The sequence below is a fragment of the Ranitomeya imitator genome, chromosome 9 (assembly GCF_032444005.1).
Source record: "Ranitomeya imitator isolate aRanImi1 chromosome 9, aRanImi1.pri, whole genome shotgun sequence".
Taxonomy (NCBI): Eukaryota; Metazoa; Chordata; class Amphibia; order Anura; family Dendrobatidae; genus Ranitomeya; species Ranitomeya imitator.
Genome location: NC_091290.1, coordinates 155,072,397 through 155,082,502, shown reverse-complemented (window position 1 = coordinate 155,082,502; position 10,106 = coordinate 155,072,397).

The window sequence follows — 10,106 nt, the reverse complement described above, 5'->3', positions numbered from 1 at the left end:
CGACTGATGCTACTATACCAAAACTTTCTACCAGTGCTGGGTTGTGGCCCCAGCTGGCCGTGGTCCATAGCTCTGGCCAGCTGCCTTTGTATCATTGATCCTTGTATATTGCCACAAACATCAGTGATATTTCCACCCACCGCTAGCCCTAAATCTTAACTTCGTAGAAACTTTCCACAATTTGCAGATTTTTTTTCCACTGCTAATCAAACGACCATTGCATTGGGGTCTATTTTGATGCCAAGGAAAAGCAGCACGTTACACAGTCCGACTGCTTTTTTTCTGGTGATAATGGTACGCCGAATTGCCGAGATATAAACTTACATTTTTGGAGAAGGAAGGAGCAGAGTTTAGAGTCCCTGGGTGCAATGAACAAAATCGTTGAGGTAGTGAATAGTTGAATTGCTGTCGGTTTGGTAGCGTACTACCCAGTTCAGGAAAGTACTGAAAAGCTCAAAATAATGACAGGAAATGGAGCATCCCATTGGTAGGCACATGTCGAAATAAAAAAGCTGGTCCACCTTGCAACCTAACAAATTGAAGCATACAGGGTGCACGGGCAATAGGCGGAATGCGGACTCTGTGTCCGATTTTGCCAGCAGGGCAACAGGCCTGGCTCTGCGCACGAGTTCGACTGCCCTGTCAAACGAAGCATAGGTTACGGACATTTCTTCTGGGGGTATTGCGTCATTGACCGAATCGCCCTTTGCATAAGAAAGGTGATGTATCAGCCGATACTTTCCAGGTTCTTTTTTGGGAACAATGCCTAACGGCAAGATTCTGAAATTCCTGAATGGCAACGATTTAAAAGGGCCCACCATTCTGCGTAGTAGTTCTACCTCTTTTTTGATCTTTTGATGTAAAATCTCAGGGAATTCACATGCCGATTTTAGATTGTTCGCCGATGTTGGTATTTGACTAAATCTGAAAGGGATAAAAAAAAAAAGATGTATTTAAAACCGTAATATAGCTGCTGTGCAGCTTCTTTATTGGGATAAAGGCTTAGCCATGGGCTCACCGGGGTTATGCCTTGTAAGCACTGTTTGCTTGGCGGGTACACCTTGCTGCGGAGTGTCCGCCTCTGCAGGCTGGGCAGTCGTTTCTATATTTACAAGACGCATGGAATCGGCAGTATTCCTTGTTAAACAGCAAGCAGGCCCCTGGTCTTAATAAAAAATTAAGGAATTTTCTGTTTTAAGTCAAAGCGGAAGTGTAGAGAGGGGCTCATTGTCCTGCTCACCTGTTGGTCGCAGACAGGGCCTTCGGCGATGAGCCAGTTATGAAATGTAATTGCCTTTCTATGCGTATGTAATTAATAAACTGTGACCGACCTATTTAACCCATCTAGGCCTGGCTGTGATTTAATTGTGGGTTTGGCGGAGGGAGGGGAGGCAATGCTTACGACACATGGGTTTCCGCAGTCTCAATTTTAGGGGTTCTGGCAGCACTCGCCAATTTCCTCACTTGGCTAATCAGAGTTCCAGCATGTCTCTCTTGCAGATTATCTCTTATTGCCAGCTGCAGCGTGTGCACAACACAGTGCATGTGATGGATAGGAAAGAGGTGTGAAGCAGCTTCAACAAGATCATCTCCATCAGTCGTGTTCATGCCCAGCGGTGCCAAGAGAAGCAAAGAGAAACTGGTATAAATGTATGTGGGAGAAAGAGGGACGAAACGGGCCCCGAGAGACGAAAGTCAGGTCCTCTACATCCGAACTGTGCTCCGTAAGATGGATGGCTGATAGATGATGTAGATGGGTGATGGAAGCATTATGGATGGATAGGATTGAAGCAGAGATTATATAAGAAAGCTACAGAACTTTTGATATAATTAAATGAATGAATGGGTATTCCTTCCCAGTTTACCATTTTTGCCATATTTATGTCAAGCAATCTAGTCCTGCACATGCATATGGATGATGCCATATACAAAGCGCTGTGCCCTGCGGCCGCCTGTCACGATATGTAGCGACCCCACAGGGGATAGCTCAGCGGATGGCAAAACACACACACACAACAGGATGCAAATGGGGAGAGGAAGGCCCTACTGATAGGGAAATGAGGGATGGACACCTCCTGCTCACCCTGCACTCCCCTAATGCCCTAAATGGGTCCTTCCACCCACTGACACCGGGAACCTTATCCCTCGCTGACACCTAATACTGCCCTGACTAGTGCCCTGGCCAGTAAGGATGCTAGCCTCATCACTGCAGATGAAATGACACAGGGGACAGTGACAAACACGAGACAGACTAGGACAAAAACACCAAACTTAGCTTAATAGCCTTCTCTGTTGCACAGCAGAACAAAGGCACCCAGACCACGAAACCAGCTGAAACACCACAGCAGCCAGAGAGCTTCTTCCTCCAGGCTTGGTCAATATAGAATGCGCTATCACCGAGTCAGCTGATGCATCAGGTGACTATGTAAAGGATGGTGGGAGTGGTCACCACCCACATCAGCTGATGCATCAGGTGACTATGTAAAGGATGGTGGGAGTGGTCACCACCCACATCAGCTGACCCAGCCACTCTGCAGTTGCAGCAGGGTTCCAGCAAGGGAAACTGACATTAACCCCCGCTGGTCCTGAAAGGAAAAAAGCTCCATTTAAATCAAAGTGGAACCAGAGCTGACACAAATCCAAAAATGATTTATTATTCGGGGGGTGGGTTGTGGTATTTTCCTGCAGGTTATAGACGGAGGAATATTAACGTGAGAAAGTGTTAGCGATTTTCTTCGGGTTCTGTATTGTTTTTTTGGTTGTCCTGTAAGTGGGATAACCTTCGTTTGGTTATTTTGGCTCCAGCTTTGTTGGCTAATATTTTGCCCGCTTTGTTTCCCTGCCAGTAATATTTGGCTTTACTTCTCCGTAGATTGTGCTCGTATTTGTGTTGGAGCAGTTTGTATAGTTCATGCCTTAGTTTCTGTAGTTTTTGGAGAATTGCGTTTGTGTGGCTGTTTGTGCGTCTCTTCTAGTGCGTCTCTATTTTTATTAATTTCCTCTATTTGGCGTAGTCTTGCTTTTTTTTATTTTGAGTCGCTATTTAGAACAGTTTGACTTACATGTCACTGTATGTTATTGTAAGTGCAGTGGTCCCTGCGCCCCCGATTCTATGCTCACAAGCAACAAGGCCTGGTGTGGAGACGCCTTCTGAAAAGAGAAAACCAGTTACTGATCTCCACAGGGAAGTCTGGCTGCACAGAGGTCCCCCGGCTATGGACCTTCGCCTCACTCCCAGTTGCCCCTCCGCCCCCCAATCCTCGACCATGGTTGCCATCGTCCCTGGACCTTCGCTCCCAGCTGCCACCCTTCCCCAATCCTCATTCCCAATGCCCCCCCAATCCTTGCTCCTGGTACATCCCCACACACTCCTCACTCCCGATGCCCCCCCTGCCCCTCGCTCACCTACTAGTCAAGACATCACCAATTTCTCAGAAGGGTGAATAATCACTTGTCAGCTCACATATGCCCAAAATAAGTGACGCTGAGCAAGGTGTAAAAAACTAGTGATGAGCGAGTGTACTAGTTGCTTAGGTTTTCCAGACCACGCTCAGGTGACCTCCGAGTATTTGTAACTGCTCGGAGATTTAGTTTTCATTGCGGCAGCTGAATGATTTACAGCTACTATACAGCTTGATTACATGTGGGGATTCCCTAGCAACCAGGCAACCCCCACATGTACTCAGCCTGGCTAGTAGCTGTAAATCATTCAGCTGTTGCGATGAAAACTAAATCTCCGAGCACTAACAAATACTCGGAGGTCACCCGAGCATGCTCTGGAAAACCCGAGCAACGAGTACACTCGCTCTTCACTAGTAAAAACAGAAAGTCGCAGCATGAATAAGGCAGTCCAGAATAAAGGGACGGTCACCGTGTTCTGTGCACCAATCCCGTACCCCCCACAGATCAGGGAATACCCCACACCCCAGTATACACTCACAAGTGATATACACACCACAAGCACAAATGTCAGCGGCAGGAGAGTCCGATATCACTGCAACCAAAGATGGAAAACCACTGGATATTGATTACAGAAAATCTCAAAAGCACAAAAAAAATGGTAGTTACCTGCCGATAACGGTATTTCTCTGATCCCATGATGGCACCACGGAGAGAGGGGTCCGCCCCCAGGGACAGGAAACCTACAGATGAAAAAGGGCGTACCTCTCTCCCACATCAGTTGGATTACAGAGCCTTATACAGAACTTCAGCTGCAACTCAATATTTACACAAATTAAACTTAACCAATTTAACTTAACAGAGGCACCGTGACAAACTAATTACTGGTACATTACCAAGTGCACACCTGAGTGTGAAAAGGGAGGGAATATACGGGTGCCATCATGGGATCAGAGAAATACCGTTATCGGCAGGTAACTACCATTTTCTCTATCCCCATGATGGCACCACGGAGAGATTTGTATAGATAGCTCTTAGGGAGGGACCACTGCCTCTAGAACCCTTCGCCCAAAGGTAGTATCAGAGGAGGTCAAGTCTAAGCGGTAACGCTTGAAAAATGTAGACTGGGAAGACCAAGTGGCCGCTCTACATATCTGTTGTATCGAAGCGCCAGCTCTCTCCGCCCAGGATGATGCCACTGCTCTGGTCGAATGAGCCTTTATATTCTCCGGGATGGCTGTCCCGCAGGATGAGTAGGATAGGGCGATGGCGTCTCTTATCCACCTTGCTAACGTGGCTTTCGATGTTTTTTGTCCCTTCCGTGGACCCTGGAAGCAGACAAACAAAGCCCTATCCTTCCTGCACTCCTTAGTGGCTGACAGATATTGGATCAGGCATCTTTTTACGTCTAGGGTATGCAGTGTTCTTTCCCCCTCATTTTTAGGGTTGGGACAAAAGGAGGGCAAAGAAATTTCTTGCGTTCTATGAAACTGTGACGATATTTTAGGGAGGTAAGCCGGGTCAGTTTTAAGAATGACTTTGTCATCAAGTATCTGAATAAAGGGTGGACATGAGGATAACGCTTGTATATTGCTGACACGACGAGCCGAGGTTAGGGCCACTAGGAGTGTGGTTTTTAGGGATAAGATCTTTAAAGGAACTTCTGTCAGGGGCTCAAAGGGAGGTTTGGTTAGAGCGTTTAATACAAGGTTTAGATCCCATGGAGGCGAGTTGTGGAGGGGAATGGGTCTGGATCTAGATGAGGCTTTAATGAAACGCATGACCCATCGATTTTTGGCCAAGTCGTAATTATACAGTGCTCCTAAGGCTGCCACCTGGACCTTTAGAGTGCTTGTAGCTAAACCTTTTTCCAGACCTTTCTGTAAGAACTCAAGTATTTTCCCTATTGGGATCTCCCCGGACGGGTCTGCCCCTGATACCGACATAAACTTTTTCCACACTTTCCCATATATTCTAGTGGTTACGGGTTTTCTACTCTGTAATAGAGTGGACACCAAGTTGGGAGAGAACCCTTTATCCCTCAGCAACCTCCTTTCAAAAGCCATGCTGTCATGTGTAAATTTTTTACATTGGGGTGAAATACTGGACCCTGGGACAGAAGTTTTGGAGAGTCTGGTAGAACCCAAGGACTCGATATGGACATGTTTCTTAGCCAAGAAAACTGCGGGGCCAAAATGGCGCTATTACTATCACTGTAGCTCTCTCCTCCCGAATTTTCCTCAACACTAAGGGGATGAGCGACATTGGAGGGAACGCATAGGCGAGATGATAGTTCCAAGGAATTGTTAGTGCGTCTAGAGCTACAGGGTTCCCCCGGGGATCTATTGAGCAGAATGTTTTCACTTTGTGGTTTTGGCTGTTCGCGAATAGGTCTATTTCTGGTAGACCCCAGAGATTCACGATTTGATCGAAGACCAACTGATTTAGCTCCCACTCTACCTGCTTTAAGCATGTCCTGCTCAGGAAGTCTGCAGTCTGGTTTTCTGAGCCCTTTAAGTGGAGAGCTGTCAAGGACTTTAGACTGTGTTCCGCTATGTGGAAGATGGATTGGGTTACCTCCATCAGAGCTCGACACCTGGTGCCCCCTTGGTGGTTTAGATATGCGACCACTACTTGGTTGTCCGAGAAGACTTTTACATGATGCCCGTGAAGGAGATATAGAAAATGTGTTAGGGCCAGCTTTACCGCTAACAGTTCTTTCATGTTGGAAGAGTCTAGCTTTTGACTTCTGTTCCAATTCCCCTGTGCCACTTGATCGTCTATGTGTGCTCCCCAACCCCAGGGGCTTGCATCTGTCGTTAGAATTTTTTCTGTCGGTTGAGCCCAAGGAACCCCTTTGGTTAGATTCCCTGGGTCCGCCCACCATGCTAGGGAGTGTATTGTGTTTGGTGATATACTTAACTGCTCGTCTAAATTCCCGTGCAGAGATATGCCTGAATCTAAAGTCTCCCATTGTAGATCCCGGGAATGACATTGTGCCCACTGTACGGCCGGGATACAGGCAGTCATGGAGCCCAACAGGGACATTGCTTTCCTCAGGGTAGTGACTGGGGATACCGTCAGCTGCAACACTGCCTGTGTCATTTTCTGACTTTTCTCCTGAGGAAGATAGCATGTTTGCGTGATCGAGTCTAGGACTATCCCTAAGTACATCTGTACCTGGGATGGCACCATCTTGGACTTGGCTATGCTTAGCAGCCACCCTAGACTCGACAGTGAAGTCATGACCTGATTCAACTGTTGTTCGCAATGTTGGAATGAGTTCCCTACTACAAGGAGGTCGTCCAGATAGGGAACTATTAGGATGTTCTGCTCCCGTATGTGGGCCATTACTTCTGCCATTATTTTCGTGAATACCCGAGGAGCAATAGCTATCCCGAAGGGGAGAGCCCGGAATTGGAAGTGTTTTACCTCCCCCTGGATATTCACTGCCAGTCTGAGATATTTTTGATAATCTCTGTGGATGGGCACATGGTAATATGCGTCTCGTAAATCTAGAACAGTCATGAAACACAAGGGAAAGAGTATTCTTACGCAAGATTTTATTGTCTCCATTTTGAAATGTTGTAACTCTAGGAAACTGTTTAATTTTTTTAGATTGATGATCGTTCTGTATGATCCGTCCGGCTTCTTGCAGAGGAAGAGGGGAGAATAGAAACCTGTGCCTCTTTCCTGGTATGGGACTTCTTGCAATACCCCTTTCTGGACTAGGTTCAGAATTTCCTTCTGGAGAGCTGACTGTTCGTGTGACTGTTTTTGAGGCGTTATCCTGAAGAAGTTGCCGGGAGGGACACGAAATTTGAATTTGAGGCCTTCTCGTATAATGCCCAAGATCCAGGGGCTGTTTGAAATTCTTTCCCAGGCTGGAAGAAACTCGGCTAGTCTCCCTCCGACCTGGGGAATACCTTCATTGGGATTTTTTATTATCAGGAGGGGGGGGTTTGTTGAACAAGAAGCCCCTATTTTTATTTCTTCTGTCTTCCCATCCATCCTTATTTCCTTTTGGGGGTCTTCTCCGCATAAACTTTCTGTTCCGAAAGGAACGTCTATATGACTGGTTAGGGAACCCGGGGAAAGATTTCTTTTTATCCCCCGCTTTGTCGAGGATGTCATCTAATGTTGATCCAAACAGGAATTCCCCTTCGCAAGGTATTGAGCATAACTTGGTCTTCGTTTGCAAGCCCCCCGGCCAGCACTTTAGCCACAGGGCACGTCTTGCTGCGTTGGAAAAAGAGGCCGACCTGGCTGCTAATCTCACTGAGTCCACCGAAGCGTCCGCCAGAAAAGCTGCTGCCCCTTTCATCATGGATACTGACTTTTGTATTGTGTCTCTTGAGACTTTTCCCTTTAGCTGGGAATACAAATGTTCAAGCCATACCATTAGAGCACGGGCCGTGCAAGTGGCTGCGATGGCTGGTTTTAGACCACCTCCTGCTGCTTCCCATGAGTGTTTTAAGAAAGTATCTGCTTTTTTGTCCATCGGCTCTTTTAGAGTGCCCATGTCCTCGAAGGGCAGGGCAAATTTTTTGGAGGCCTTTGCTATGGCCACATCCAGTTTGGGTGCCTTGCTCCAGGATGAGCAGGCTGGGTCGTCGAACGGGTATTTTCTCTTGGGAGTCAAGAGAACTTTTTTATCCGGTTTTTTCCATTCTTTCTTGATTAAAGAATGAATCTTCTCATTTATCGGGAATACCCTTCTTTTCTTCTGTTCTAATCCGCTGAACATTATGTCCTGTGCTGTTCTTTTGGGACGTTCATCTACCAGACCCATGGTTGTTCTAATAGCCTTTACCAGTGCGTCTGTCTCTTCGATGGGAAAGCAACTGCGTCCCCCTTCTGACGATAGTGAAGAGGTCTCGGATGTTGATGAATCATTAGAGTCCGATGTTTCACTTTCTGATTCGTTTATGCTGGGTTCAGGAGATTTATGACCTGATCTACGTCTTTCCTTCGGCATTTTAATGCCTTTGAGGGCACTCTCCACCTGATTTTTTATTAATGTTTTCAGGTCTGATGCGAACGCCGGGGACTCCTCCTGAATGGTTTTTTCTATGCAAGACCCGCATAGCTTTTTTTCCCAGGAGGAAGGTAGTTCTTCCGAACATATCGCACAAACTTTGTGCTTTGATTTAGTTGTACACTTTCTTCCCTAGAAGAAAAAGTAATCTCGTATTACATTATTACTTTCACGTAGATCACTCACCCCTTGTGAATGAGAGATACCGTCTCTGGCCTCGGGACTACATCCACTGGATTCGTCGCCGGTCGTGTAGATTTCCCAGAGACTTGGCTGCGTTGTGACCCTGAGCGACCACTGCTGCTGCGCTGCTGGGACGAAGCATTTCCCTTCCGCTGGTGCTGTGAACGCGGGTGCCGCTGCACCTGTAATTGCTCAGGTGACAGTTGTGCACACTCCTGTGCCTCTTGCTCCTCTCTACCACTCATAGTGGCTCCACTCTGCAGTTTTTCAACAAAGAGGGGATTTCCACGCTTACGCCTTAGGGAACGCTGTTATTGAATCTGCCGCCGGCAGAAGCGACCATCTGCGCAGGCGCGCGCGTCACTTCCGGTTCGCGGCACAGGCGTCCTATAGGGAAGGTATTATTGGGGATGCCTGTGCGCGCGATTTCTCGTTCCGCCTGCCCCCGCACTTCCGGTTTGGGCGGCGGTGATCGGCGGTGCTGTGGGGCGCTTCCGCTCTAGCGCTCCTGTGCCCGCCATGGAAAGATAGCCACCGCTACCTCCATGTACCGACTAGCGGTACAGAGGCTGAATCGGTGACCGCCGTCACCTGCCTCCTTCCCCCCCCCCCCTTTTTTTTTCCCACGGGGAAGGCAGGCTGGAACCTCTTCACTGCCTTCCCCTGGCACACTCACCCACAGGGCCCGCCGACCCCAGCGGTGGTGCTTCAGGGTCGGAATAAAAGGGGGGAGAAAACCCGCTGCAACCAGCCGTGACAGGGCGCCCCCTGTCAGGAACCGACCGGCCAGCTCCCTGGAATCCCACGAAGAATCCTTCAGGTACGTGCTGTAGGTTCCCCGTCAGGGACAGGAAACCAACTGATGTGGGAGAGAGGTACGCCCTTTTTCATCTGTAGGTTTCCTGTCCCTGGGGGCGGACCCCTCTCTCCGTGGTGCCATCATGGGGATAGAGAAAAGGCGACAACACACGGTGCATCACCTGAGGCTGCAGAGGACGTGCTTAACGCCCCATAATGCACAAGCTCACAAGATTATATGTCACAGGCACCAAGGGTGACACTTCATCACACGTCACCTGTCCAAAGTGCATGATCCCCACAATAAAGTGCATAGTATGCAAAACTGTGCCAAAAGGCTCATAAAGAGTACTTACTGCGCAGGTTCTTTAACATAGCAGATATGATCGAAAACAACTGATTACTTAGCTCATGTCGTTAGTGAACGCCTCCCGCTCTGCCACCCGTAGACACCCCACTCTCAGCCGCCCACATGCCCCGCTCACAGACGCCCACAGATGCCTCACGATGAGCAGCCGCGCTTCTGTCCTACATTGGACAGGACAATGAGCAAGTTGGAGGAAGACAATGGCTGCCTGCTGAAGTACAAACGTCTCCTCTCGGAGAACACAATCACAGACCCATCACCAGAGACAAACACGGAGCCCGGCCCACGAGGATCGGAGAGAAAGAGCAGAGAAGCCAGAAG